The following is a 12727-nucleotide window of genomic DNA, read 5'->3' on the forward strand; positions in this document are numbered from 1 at the left end:
TAATTTAACCTTTATTCAATTCTCATGCAGTTGATTTTGTGCAAGAACATTGGTCATATCAGTCCATAATTTGTTGAGTAGATTGAAGAGTATGGAGAAGCTCTTCCTATACCATGGTGGATCAAGGTATGGAATAGAATATACACTTATGCAAATTCTATCTCATTTTATAATGATTTTTTATTTCCAATCAGGAACATGATAGAAATTAATTGAGAGAGAGAGCCAAGAATAGTAAGGAAATTACTTAGGCCTACTTTGTGTTATGCTGATGATGATGCTAAATTGGAACAAAATTGGGGGCATATCTTTTTGTTTGATAATTTTACTATCATGAGGGTTTATGGGTTCCCACAACCAACCCATATCTTACCTAGATTTGTATATGAGAGAATAGGTATCATAGATTTTTTTTGGCAACTATTTTTGATGAACAAAGAGCACTTTAGGCCAACAAGAAGAAGGGGGATATTTTTATGCAAACACTTTAAGGTAAGGGATTTTAATATTGGTAAATACATATTTGATGAGATTAATCCATTTCTTAGATATTTAAAATTCCCTCATTTAGTTTCCTAGACATATGATCCTAAAGAAGTAGTAAGGGTGGCATTGAGGGAAATGAGGGGATACAATTTACTCCAAAGTAAACAATTATGGGAAGAGGATGTAATTAGAAATTGTCTTCTTGAAGAGAAATGTAAATATAGGACCTTAAAATGAAGGAATGTTATGAAGTTCAAGGAGTAAATGAGAAGAAATGACTTGACATTCCCCAAGTTCTATCATGATGTCAAATATTTAGACAAATTTAATAAATGTATTAAAATTTATCAAGAAAGCATGTCTGAAATGCCCGATCAAGTGCAAGAATAAGAGGAAGAGAGAGTGAACCATGTATTTCCTGAACCTGATGTTTTCCTTGAAGTGGAAGAAGAGAAAAAACTTAGCTTGGGAAAAAGGGGGGAGAAAAGATAAAAAATTAATTAAGATTCCTTAAAAAGCTAGAGACAAAGCTTTGGAGATCTTTCTTAGGAGAAGTCAATACTTTATTGACTTACGAGAAAAATATTTTTGATAGATCAAGCCACTAAAAGTGAGAAAGCTCCTGGAGATCTTGAAATGGATGCCAAAATATTTGATGACATAATCATACAACCAAATGAATTTCTACAATATGATGATTTTGTGAAAAGTGATGAATTTAAAAGTTTTCTATATAAATTGAAACAAAAGGAATTGGCTTTAATTCTATAGCTTGGAGACTTGGATGATAATTTTTTTGAATTAGTAGAACAATTGTAGGCCTATGATCCTAATATTGAAACTCTTACTATAGAGGAGGCCAGAGAATTAGTGAAGAGAAGTGGAATGCTACTGCTCCCTGGATGGGATTTACATTCTTTCATGTTAGATCAAATTAGGTAACAAGAAAATTCAATTTCTTTTGAAGCTTTTAGCTCAAGAGGGTTACAAAGAGGATTGAATTATAATATAGATGGTTAGAATATATCTTTAAGGAGTATAGCTCCTAAATTAGACAAACCAAAACTAATTGAGATAAATGATACTACTCAAGGGACTGCAATTTTTTGGAGTGTATAGTCTACATTTGGTGGTGAGGTTTCTAGTTTGTTAATTGTTGTAATAGCCTTAAGAAAAGATGAAATGGAATAGATTAAGGATCATCTTGCTCAAACATTCACGAATTATGTCTCCACAAGAAAACAATATGAAGAAGAAATGAAAAGACTTATTTGATAGAAAAAAAGATCACAGAACTAAAAGCAAAAATAAGGTAACATCAAAAAGCGCTATTAGACCTATAGCAAAGGTGAATGATAAAAAAATATATGGATAAGGAGAGTAATTGACTCCTATTGTGATGAAATATCAGCAAGTAAGTATGGACATAGATGAAAAAGATCCAGATAGAGATGTAGAAATAAGTACCATGAAAGGTGTTTTGTGCCGTTGAGTAAATGTGTTGAAGAATATTTCCCAAAATGTTCATAGTATTTTTATTTCTCTACAAAGTGAAAAGCACCAATGTTATGAGGCACTTGCATTACTAACTCCTTTGTATAAGAATTGGGTCCATATAGTCAAATCTTTGATAGATTAATTCAAATAATGACCCATAAAATGGAGTTTGCAGAGGAAATTATCATTCCCACTATGAAAATGATTGGAAGGGTCAAGGATCTAGATGGATTTTTACTAGTAAGTTGAAACTAACATTAAAAAAAATGAAAACTATTTCAAATGACACAAAAGGTGTAATGCTCCGTCCATAGATCCTTGGAACACAAGGATAAAACATGCACTGGATAATCTTTTCCTTAAGATAAATTACTTAACAAAAAAAAAAAGTAACCATGTGCAATAATGAAACACTAGGACAAGGTGATGAGAATAGGGAACATGGAAAGACTTGCATGTTCACCTACAACAGTGGAAGTCTTACACCTATTTTCAAAGATCTCCAACCTCAAAACCACAACTTCTAAACTAAGAGGACATGAATCATGAGAATATATCGACGAGATGTTAAATTTCAAACCCAAGGTAAAAGCTCCTATCATGGTTAGACATACAAGTCCATATCTAATAAACATATCATAATCATGAATCACAAGTAGAGACCAAAAATGGTAATGTAGAAGATGAGGGCTCAAGGAACAAACACTCATCTAGTAAACACCATGTTGAAAGATAATGTTGACTCCTGAAATTTGGATAAGCCTAAAATCTTGAAGCCTTATTTCTTTTACTCCATTTATGTACAATAGGCATCAATGTAGCTTTATCTCTTCTTATTTCATTGCTGATAGCTACAATTTTTGCCAAGTGATCATAAAATGCTGGCCATTCAATTCTATCTATTAAATACATTATAGCTTGCCTTATTTTTTCTTCATATTGATTATTTAACTCTACATGTATTGCATACAATTAATTCTTCTCTTCCTTCAATTCCTCTATAGTGTAGAATTTAAGCCTCTATGGGGTGTCTGGTATCTCAATAATGGGGGTGGATTTGAAAGGTTCAACTGGTGGCCGAGGATATACAATTCTTGACCTGCTAGATTCTCCAACCTTTCTTTTCCTAAGATGCTTATCCATTTGAGATAATTGATTTTCTAGTAATTGTATCTACTTACCCCTTTCCTCATATGCCTTTAGCACTTCAAATTTGGCATTGAGTTCCAAGAATCTATCTTGTTCTTGTCTAGACATCACATTCCCAAATTTCACCATTTCTGAAGCCATTCCAAAAATTTGTTGACTACTTACTTCACTAGCCCTATATACTGTAAGAGCACCAGTATGTTCTGCACTAGAAATTTCCTATAACCTAGTCTTGTCTCTCTTATCAATTGACCAAATTACTAAGGCTTGGTGATCATCACTGAATTTAACTCCCCTATGTGCCTATAGTATTTCTTCCTCAGTTTTATACTGTACATCTTTTTCTTTCCTAATTGAGTCAAAGATCATAGCATTAGGTACGTCCCACTTAGGAAAAATTAGGACCCTTGACTGCTTAACTAATTGCCTCCTAGCCTTATGTGTGAACTGGGAAAAATCACTCAAAATGTTGGCTTTTACCTCTTCCTTAATAATAGAGTCTATTTTACCAAGTTGCTCTGCTTTTATTTTCTCACATGTTTTCTCAAAATTTCCTATATTTTGTCTCCACAAAAATGATTTAAATGCCCTAGATTTAACAAAATTTTCATCATCAATAATTTTTTGTGAAGTTTGAGCTATAATTGGGTCTATCTCCTTACCTTGATAATCAACAATTGTAAGGTCCAAAGAGGGTATAGGAGGCTCTTGAGGCACTCCTCTTTCCATGTCTACAGTAGTAACAATTACATCCCCTTCTCCACCAATCTATCTCAATTGCTCCCTTAAGAATGCTTCATCATCTACTCTGATTGGGGTTTGGCTTGGAGAGTACTCTTCTAAATGAGAAGAGGATCCTTGTTCCAACTTTTGCCTCTTTGGGGCACCAGCTGCAGGTGGACTCTTTGGCCTTGGTCTTCTTTGAGGGGGAACCTATTGTATGTTCTAAACTATCACATACCCAACCCTCTTCTGTAATGTATAATGATTAGGAGGATCTATCACTCTATTTTTTATTCTTTTTTGTACCTCTATAGGTCTATTAGGATAGGCTTTAACATATGTATCCTTCTTCTCATTCATTGTTTACATTATTGCAGCAAAGTTATTCATCAACACATGCATTTTGGCCCCCCAATATTTCTTATCTTTTAAAGGATCATAGTTAGAGTTAAATGCATTGATGAATTCCAAAACTTTTTTGAATAATTTCTTCTTTTCTTTCCTAACCTCTTGCTCCTGCAAAGAGAAATATTTCTGATAATATCTTCAGGAAAGTATACTTGCTATATCATATGAGCAACTTTTTTTCTTTCTCTCAACGGATCATAAAGTCCCTCTGGATCAATATATCTTTCATGGGACTCTGCCATATTGTATCTATCAGAAAATAAATTGAGGTGCCTCCATCCCTTTTTTACAAAAAAAAAATCATGGGCCATAATGACTACTAGGAGAAAGGTACCTTTACCTTTGTTAATCATATCTCTCTCCTTTATGGTTCTAATCTATCACAATAGTTTAGCTATCCCTATCTTTAATGGAACATGGAAGAGTGGTACATGAGGTTTTCCCAAAAAACCATACACTCTTATCACTATAGAAACATTATATGGGATTACATCCTCCAATTGTGACTAACCAAGAGTCCTTTTGCATGATCTTTGGGTCTAATTAATTCCAACAATGACTATGGGATTCTAGGGCTATCTACTCTCAAAAGAAATCTGAGCCTAGATACAAAATACCTATCAAACCTTACGTAACTCACATTCTTGGCCTCCCCAGTCATATCAACACTCCACAATTGGACTGGTAGCTTGTCACCATCCCTTGTTAATTCCAATTCCATACCCTTAGAGAAAAAGATAACTCCCTTAAAAAGACATATGTGCATGAGCAATGAGTACCAACAAAAGGGTCCATTTATCTTCCCTTGTGATATCCCAACCAAACCATTATGAATCTTTTGTGCAAGGAAGGTAGAAAAATCAAGAATACTACTCATTCAAATTATAATGTCTGAGCCATGATAAAAATAATAGAGCCTTTGATGTGCTCCTCCTCGTCCATCAAAATTTTTTGTAGAGGGTGAAGTATAATGCTTGAGCCCTAGGATTGAAACATTTCCTCATTAATGGCTCTGGAGTATTGGTTGTAACCAAGGGTAATTACCAATCCTGGCAAAATGCTATTGTAGAGGCCCTGTACTTAGGTACATTCTCTATGCATCATACCTTGCCTGAAGGTCATCGATGTCAATGACCTCATGCACAACATGATTATGGTTAAGGTTGAAAACCTCCCTAATCAGTTCAGGAGAAACGTTAAAAAGATTTTATCCAACATAATTCTTCACAAATCCAATAATATGATCATACTTCTTATCCAAATCAGAAAGTAAATCATTGTCAAAGGAAACCCTAGGAACTACTAATTTCCCAATGTCAAATTCCTAGATATTGCTCAAAGGGGTATCTGGGCTTCTCTTAGCAAACCATTTTTAAATAATTCCAGTCCTCCCATAGAAACCTAGGCATCTCTTACCCAACTAGCTCTATCATTAAAATTCTCTGCTACAACTAACTTAGGGTTCTTTGGAATAAGCTCTCTCCCCTTGGTTATTTTGTTTACAAACAATGGGAATTGTTCAAGAAAATCATCATGTATGAACCTCTTAATGTAATCAATTTTTCCAAAAAATTCCTTTTGTGGAGGCATTTTTGAAGACTTTAAACTTTCACAACAGCAATTTCTTAATTTTCACAAATTGCAGATCACTTACCCACTGAATTGTGCCTCTTTTCTATAGAATTTTTACTGAAATTCACTGAATCACCTGTTAAAATTTTGTGCCCTAGCTCCAGAAGTTCTTTGTGCTCTAATGACCTTTTAAAATTTTGTGCTTCAATAATGGTGGCTTCATGAATTTTATTCATGCATTGAGATCACACGAATGAGCTCTAAGGAATATTAACTTCCATTAGCCATTATTCCCATGTTGCATTCAAATTTGAATCTTATCCATTGATTTCATCATATCGGATGGCCCTAATTCAAAAAGAAAAATTGTTTTATAGCTTTTAAAGATCTATCCATGTGTTGAATAGGCACTTCCCCACATCATTTAAATCTCTTGCATTTTGATAATGTGAGAAAGCGCTAGCCATTGATCTTTCCCCATATCAAAAGTCATGAGAAATTAAAAAGAATTATGGCAACATGTGAAAAAAGTGTAATCTAACTAGCACAATAACTCTTCCAACCTATCACACATCAGCCCACCTTGGTTGCAGTTGGTCCTATTTTTGCCATCCTTCAAGTTAGTATTTCCCCACATTGCTTAAATTTCTTGCACCTTGAAAATGTGGGCAAGCACCAACCCTTGATCTTGGTTAAATTGACGATCATTCTATATTGTATTGCTATGACATCCAATCAACTATATGAACCAATAGAAAATCTCCACATAAAGTAGTACATTCTGAAAAACTCTACATAAATAGGTTCTTTATTATCTCCTAAAGGGGTGGGTCCCTGATGTCACATTCGCCATGGGTTAGGCTGGCACTTCCTTGCTTTATCTAACCAGTGAGCACTTTCAAAATGTGGGTAAGCACCAGTTGTTGATCTCTAAAAGATCAATGATAGAATAACTTAAACCTTTTGACAATCTGAGATAAAAGTGTTGACATTAGTGAGGACACAAGTTAGTAACAGTCTTACCCACTTTATTGATCTATCATGCAACTTCACCAAGCGGGAAAGTGTTATCCATTGATTAAGTCAAGATCAACGATGGAACCAAGTGATGTTATTGGAAACCATGCCAGCACAAATACCTTATTGAATTTTGACACCTGTGATATGGAAGGAGAATATTTGTTACCAGTGTTGGTTTATCTTGCAATGCTAACATCATCATGGACACATGTCCACATGGTGCTTCCCTATATTATTTAAATCTCTTGCATCTTGAAAATGCAGGCAAGCCCTAGCCTTTGATCTTGCACAAATCAACAATCATACAATATTGTACCCTTATATTGTCTAGTCAACTATCTTGTCTAATAGGATGACACCTTTTAAATGAATGTGCTCTGACAAGTCTGATAGTGGCATAGACTACAATATTAATTTTAAGAATTTATACACCCATGACCTCATTTGTAACTTGGCATATATGTATCATGTTCCACCAATGAATGTGCTCCAATTTAGCAAGGCTTTACAACCTCACATGACTCAGTGTGCTCCTCAAAGCTTGGTTCCATTGTGCCATGTGGTGAATTGGTGTTTCCCCACATTACTTAAAGTTCTTACACATCCTTAATGTGGGAAAGTGCTAGCCTTTGATCTTACCTAGATTAATGATGAATCAGAACTTTGCTCATTAGGATCCAATCAGTAATGTCAACCAATGAAATATTTCCTCTATGATCTAGCTCACTTGATAAATGCCATAGGAGACACATTATTAATATCTTATAAAAGAGTGGGTTCATGATGTCACTAGGTGCCATGTGGCACATAGGCGCTTCCCCACTTTATATAACTATTGTGCATTTTCTTGGAGTAGGGAAGCACCAGCCATGGATCTTTGAAAGATCAATAGTAGCACAGTCTAAATCTTGAAGTCCATTAATAGCACATCATCCATTGTCATCTTGGACAAGTGTTAGCGCAATGCTTACCTACATTATTTAAACTTTGATCAACTTCACCAAGTAGACAAGTGTTGATCGTTGATTTAGCATAGATCAACAGTGCAACAAAATTGAATACAAAGTGTCATCCTTATTAAATGAGCCAACCAATGACATTGCTGAAAATTAGAACGTGCATTGACAAGCACTAACAACTTTGCAAAAAGGGTCTGACATATCTGATAGTCTATAGACTTTGCGGCACATTGAGGTTACAACATCAACAAGGGCTACGTGGTGTAAAGGCACTTGCCCACATTACTTAAAGTTCTTGCACATCCTTAATGCGAGAAAGTGTTGGCCTTTGATCTTACCAAGATCAATGACTAATCAAAATCTCGCTATAGTTAAGGTTTTAAAGAAAATAATTCAAAAAAGTAATTGTGATTAAAGATGAGTTAGCAAGGGTTTATAATGTAAAAATATATAATAAACCTTGCAACATAAAACTTTTTAGGGTAAAATTTTCTTGCCAAAATCCTTTTGAAATATTTCTTTCAAAAAATTTTAAGAGCTAGAGAAAAATTAAATAAGGCCTTAGGATTTCTCATGAATCTTACACAGGGTCTTGGTCAAAAAACAAGACTTTCAAAACATACACTTAGGGTTTTTCATTACTGAATGCAACAATGAAAGAATGGTGAAAAACCAGGCCACCAATGGCTCTATCTAGGGACAATGAATAAGTAAAATTCATATGAGATCTCAGGATCTCTAGGGGAAGAAAACCACAAGCTTGACCTTTAAATTACTAACAACTTTGAGAGACCAACAAACATAGGGAAAAACTATGAATAGGAAACTACACAAAGACCAAAGGATTTACAAATGTACAAAAAAACCCTAGACTACTATTCATGGAAGAAGAAAGTATTTTTTAGAAAAAATAACTCTTCAAGAACTTTCCATAAATTGGTAGTTCAAGAATGTTGTTTGACAAATCTTTGAGAATATAAGATTCTTCTCCCCATGTATTTTTTAGCAAATAGGGACCTAACCATGTAGGATCAAACTTACCATGTTTTCCTTTATCCTCAATTCTAGCATTCCACATGAGGACTAAATCTTTATCTTCAAATATTTTTTTTACTTTCATTTTTTCATATAATGTCTTAACGTGTAATTGCAACTTTTGGTTCCTAAGAGATGCTTCTCTCCTAGTTTCTACTAGTCCTACAAGCTCATCCATCCTTTCTTGCATGTGATCAATGATATCCTCATCATACATTTAAATATAGTTATACAAGCTCATTAGGTTATTTTGAGGCATCCTTGCCTAAATTCCATATACCATATCAAATGGGGTTAGTCCAATGGATTTCTTCATAGTCACCTTGTCAGCCCATATTGCTAGCTACAACTTGGAATCCCATGCCCTCTTGTTATCGTCCAAGGTACTGTTAATGAATTTTAACAAGCTTTTATTTGTGGATTTGTCTTGTCCATTTCCTTGTGGATGATAAGGAGAGGATGTTGATCTTGTAATTCCATATTTGTCACAAAATTTTATGAATTCCTCATACCTAAAACACATTGCATTATCTGTTACAATTTTCTGAGAACAACCAAATCTAGAAATAATGTTATTTAACATGAAATTGTTCACAACTTTACTAGTTACATTTCTTGTAGTGACTACCTCCACCACTTTGTGAAATAATTAGTAGCAACTAAAATCTAGGAATAGTCAGTGCTAGATTTGGGAGAGATCTCACCTACAAAATCCATACCCCATTGCTGAAATGGTGCTTGAACCTCAAGGCTTTAATGGTGTATTACCTGAGAACTTTAATTTTCTAGAAAACCTTTGACATGCATCAAATTTCCTAACTATGATCTAAGCTACTTTAAAAAGGGATGACCACTAGAATCCAGCTCTCATTACCTCGTGTGTAATGGTCTTGGCCATATAATGCCCTCCACAAACTCCAGTGTGCATCTCATGTAACACTTCTTTTTATTTTTCTTGGTCAACACATTTTAATAATACTCCCTCAAAATTTCTCCACAAATTTTTTTTCCTTACAGTGATATATCTGATGGCTTGTAACCTAGTACTCCTCTTCTCATTTTTAGTCAAATGGGAAGGGGCTTCCATGTATTGTAGATAATGGATAACATTGGCATACCACTCACAGTGATCCATGTCACATAAATGAGATCTGAGGTCATCTACTACCATATTTATCTTATTAGCATCTAATTTAGAGTGAGCCATAAGTTTAGCTAGTCCTTGACCTCTTACCAATTTTGTTATCTATATTTCAATGTTAAATTATTGGATCTTGTTAATCTACCTGCATCTTCTACTTGATACTTCTTGTTGAGAGAAAATGTCCTTTATCACTACACTGGGTACAAATGCAATAGCAATGGCACCTACCAAATAACATCTAAAAGCCTTAACAACCTTTACTAAAGCATATGCTTGTTTCTTATTTATCTCATATTTCAATTCAGTAGATTGTAATGACTTACTAAAGAATGGAATTGGTTGTTCATATCCTTCCTCATTCTTGATCCATAATAGGACTGTAGCTACAGTATGGAAAGATGCAAAAGAGAATATGTGTATTGGTTTTGTGTAATCTGGAGTCCTAAGGACTAGAGCATTCTTGATGGCAATTTTAATGTCTTGAAATGCTTGTGAAGGTTTACCATCCTATTTAATAGTAGCTCCTTTCTTAAGCATTTTGAAAATGGGCCTAGTAATCTTAGCATAGTTTGTAACAAACCTCCTCAAAAAATTAACTTTTCCAAAGAAGGATTGTATTCCTTTCACACTCTTTGGCTTAAGAACCTTATCAATAGCTACCACTCTTTTAAGATCTATCTTTACTCCATGCTTTGATACTATATGTCCCAATAGTTTTCCTTTAGTTACTCCAAATGTACATTTCTTAGGATTTAATGACACTCCATATTCCAATGCTTTAATAAAAATCTTCTCCAAATGCCTATAATGGTATTCAGTCTTTTCGAATAATCTGTGAGGTCATCTTGGTATACAAACATAAATTTATTGATGTACTCATGGAAAGCCACATCCATGGCTCTTTGAAAAGTGGCACCAATATTAATCAATCTAAAAGGCATTCTCACATTTACATAAGTTCCCCAGGGAGTTGTAAATGTTGTCTTGAATTGCTCTTCTTCTTTCACTAGGATGTGGTTATACCATGAGAACCCATCCATCATAGACATAAGTTCAGACCTAGTTACTTGATGCAACATAGCTTTCATATTTGGCAACCCATAATTATCTTTTAAGGAAGCAATGTTCAAATTTCTAAAATCCACACACAGTTTGATATCTCCATTCTTTTTCCTAACAGGTACTAGATTTGAGACCCAAGTGGAATGTCTAATAGGTTTAATTATTCCTCCATCCCTTCATCAATTCCTCTTGCATTTTAGGGGCTAGAGTAGGATTGACTAGTCTTTGTTTCTTCCTAAAAGGTTTCACGTTCTCCTTCAATGGTATGACATGTTGAAAAATATCTTCTCTGTAGGCCTTTAGGTCATCATATGACCATGCAAAAACATGTCTATATTTTCTTAGTAGGTCAATCAAAGGCTTTCTAATTTTAGCTAACAAATTTTGACCAATATAAACCTTCTTGGGGGCCTCATTAGTGCCTAAATTTATCTCTTCTAGCTCTTGAGGTTTACAATCTTTAGCCCCAGGCCTTACCCTATCTTAGTCATCAAAAATGTTCTCCAAAACAACCAAACCTTTAGGTACTTTATTAATTTTAAATTTTATGACCTCTTGACCAAAGATTGTTTCCTTCCCATTTATGGTTTCAACCAAATCACTATAGTCCAACTCTTGACCATCATATTTATCTTCATTTAACAAGAAATTCACATCTTTGTCATCTTCAAATACTTGCCAATGTTCAATATTATTAGGTATTGAGGGTCTATTCTAGACTTCAATCTATGAAACTCTTGCAAATGATACTTCCTATGGTTTAATTGCTATATTTTCTAATAAGTCAGCCATTTTATTTTAACTCCTATCTCTCCATGATATACCAAATGCATCAACAAATTTGATTTGATCCCAAACATCATTTCTATACTGTTTCAACATTTTATTCTTAGAAGCATAAGTTTCCCTTATCTATGAGATAACCAATTTAGAATTAGCTATTACATGCAACCTTTTAATTCTATTGTGGGTAGAAACCTTTAATCCTAATATCAAGGCTTCATATTCAGCTATATTGTTAGTGCATGAAAAATTTACGGTAAAGGAGTATCTAAAAGTGTTCTTCTCAAGAGAAACAAAAACTGCCCCTGCCCCTACACCTTCTTTAGAAATGGTCCCATCAAAAAAAATTGTCCATAATATTGGTGAATCCATACAACACTCAACTTCATGCTCAATCATAATAGGAAACTTTTCAACTTTTTGGATAATTAACTCAGCTTTGAATGCATTCACACCCATGTCTAAAAAACAAGTAGTATCTTCGTCAATTTTTTTCCCCAAAATATGACTGACCCTTGGCTCTCTGTCTACTTTAATAGCCTTATCTCCTATGTGAAAAGTTGCATAAGTTAGGTCACATTGTAGACTACCTCCCATAGTAGCACTCCATTTTCTAGAGAGCAACATTCCATAGTGTGGAGGAATATCAACTACAAGGACTGACATGGTCAACTCTACTTTAGGGTAGCAACTAGCTTAAATGGTAGAGCATTTATGGTACCTATAATTGAGACTTCTCTAACATCCACACCTCTACATCTGCCTTGCTTAGTATCTACTTTCAACCCCAGGGCTTCCATTACTCTGAAAGGCATGATAGTATTAGAAGCTCCTGAATATATCATATAGTTTTTTAGGATTTTTCATTTTAGAATCAAACTAAGAAAAA

This window comes from Cupressus sempervirens, chromosome 10, assembly GCF_028749045.1.
Source record: "Cupressus sempervirens isolate cs-2001-9-10 chromosome 10, ASM2874904v1, whole genome shotgun sequence".
NCBI lineage: Eukaryota > Viridiplantae > Streptophyta > Pinopsida > Cupressales > Cupressaceae > Cupressus > Cupressus sempervirens.